The sequence below is a fragment of the Orbicella franksi genome, unplaced genomic scaffold, assembly GCF_964199315.1.
Source record: "Orbicella franksi unplaced genomic scaffold, jaOrbFran1.1 SCAFFOLD_709, whole genome shotgun sequence".
Lineage (NCBI taxonomy): Eukaryota > Metazoa > Cnidaria > Anthozoa > Scleractinia > Merulinidae > Orbicella > Orbicella franksi.
Genome location: NW_027670550.1, coordinates 12501 through 14688, shown reverse-complemented (window position 1 = coordinate 14688; position 2188 = coordinate 12501). Strand labels below are relative to the sequence as shown.

At 46.3% G+C, this 2188-nt stretch overlaps 1 pseudogene; it reads right to left on the bottom strand.

Annotated features, from left to right (window-relative positions):
• Positions 1-1163, bottom strand: LOC145472677 (small subunit ribosomal RNA; annotated as a pseudogene; the record flags this gene model as incomplete).
• Between the last annotated feature and the right edge of the window lie 1025 nt (positions 1164-2188).

Sequence of the window (2188 nt, the reverse complement as noted above, 5' to 3'; positions counted from 1 at the left end):
TGGTGGTGCCCTTCCGTCAATTCCTTTAAGTTTCAGCTTTGCAACCATACTTCCCCCGGAACCCAAAAACTTTGGTTTCCCATAAGGTGCCAAAGGGTCATCCAATAACACCCTCTGATCCTAGTTGGCATCGTTTATGGTTAGAACTAGGACGGTATCTGATCGTCTTCGATCCTCTAACTTTCGTTCTTGATTAATGAAAACATTCTTGGCAAATGCTTTCGCAGTAGTTCGTCTTTCGTAAATCCAAGAATTTCACCTCTGACAACGAAATACGAATGCCCCCAACTGTCTCTCTTAATCATTACTTCAGTTCCAGAAACCAACAAAATAGAACCAAAGTCCTATTCCATTATTCCATGCTTATGTATTCAAGCGCTGGCTTGCTTTGAACACTCTAATTTTTTCAAAGTAAACGTCGCAGATCCTATGCACACTCAGTTAAGAGCACACACAGTCTTTGCGAGGAAGAACAGCGCGGCCAGTAACATACCTTGCGGCAGACCGGCCGAGCCATCCCGAAATCCAACTACGAGCTTTTTAACTGCAACAACTTTAATATACGCTATTGGAGCTGGAATTACCGCGGCTGCTGGCACCAGACTTGCCCTCCAATGGATCCTCGTTAAAGGATTTAAGTTGTACTCATTCCAATTACAAGACTTGGAAAAGCCCTGTATTGTTATTTCTTGTCACTACCTCCCTGAGTCAGGATTGGGTAATTTGCGCGCCTGCTGCCTTCCTTGGATGTGGTAGCCGTTTCTCAGGCTCCCTCTCCGGAATCGAACCCTAATTCTCCGTCACCCGTTGCAACCATGGTAAGCCACTACCTTACCATCGACAGTTGATAGGGCAGAAATTTGAATGAAACATCGCCAGCTCAAGGCCGTGCGATTCGATCAGTTACTATGAATCACCAAAGAACCGGGCAGAACCCGCATTGGTTTTTAATCTAATAAATACATCCCTTCCAGAAGTCGGGACTTTTCGCATGTATTAGCTCTAGAATTACTACGGTTATCCAAGTAGTAATGGTACAATCAAATAAACGATAACTGATTTAATGAGCCATTCGCAGTTTCACAGTACAAGTGCTTATACTTAGACATGCATGGCTTAATCTTTGAGACAAGCATATGACTACTGGCAGGATCAACCAGGTAGCTATCCCTCAGGGAACCCGGCGGGAACCCTTTTGCGTCTGCTTCCTTTGAAAGGAGGCTGGCATTCCACCGTCAAGCTGCACTGGGAATCCTCCCGGCCATGGAAGACGCACGAGGCGTTCGACCCTGTCCGAGGGAAACCCGTTCTCTCTTTGCCACGTCTTTCCACTGCTTCACCCTAGTAAGCTTCCGGCATACCAGTGAGACAGCCAAGTCCACGGAATGCCGACAAGATACATTGGGGAAGAATGATTCTTCCGAATCTAAGCCGCTATTCTTGGCCAAAGGCCATCAGGTACAACATCCATCCGTTCTCTCGTTGTCCACACCGAGACAACTTGGCTACAAGTTCAGTCATTTCATGCTACCGACCGAGCAAGTTTAGTCGACTTTGCTCCTTTTTCCTCCAAATACCCTCCTTTCGTACCCGAGAACACATTACCGAGCAGGGCTTACTGTTACGGACCGATACAGCTCAATTGCTCTTTCGGTCTTTCCCGATGCCTGCCCTACATTATAACCCGAAACCGTCTATTCCCCCAACCAAGTTTAGACACTTAGAAAAATTTCGAAAATTTCGATTTTTCAAAACTGCTCCAAAGCGCTCCCCATGGCATTCCAAACATGCGTCACCATGTCAGAGTTACGAAAACGAAGAGATTTCCACGAAGATGACCGATGATTGCCGAAATTTTCTGACGAAAACCCGAAGCTCAAAGACCACACCCTAAAGAGCGCAAAATTGGGATTTTACACTTTTTCAAAACTTTTTGCAGGAAACTATTGGCCAGCTCGAGTCACGTGCAGGCGCTAAGTTTGGCGCTGTCACATCATCGTTAAGGGGGTGTTCTACACTATCTTAAAACTGGGCGTCGGTCCCCCTATTCTATAAGCACCCTTAAGGTTTTCACCATTTTCAAAACTTTTTGCGGGAAACGATTGGCCAGCTCGAATTGCGTGCAGGCGCCAAGTTTCGCGCTGTCACATCATCGTTAAGGGGGGTGAGCTACACTATCTTAAAACTG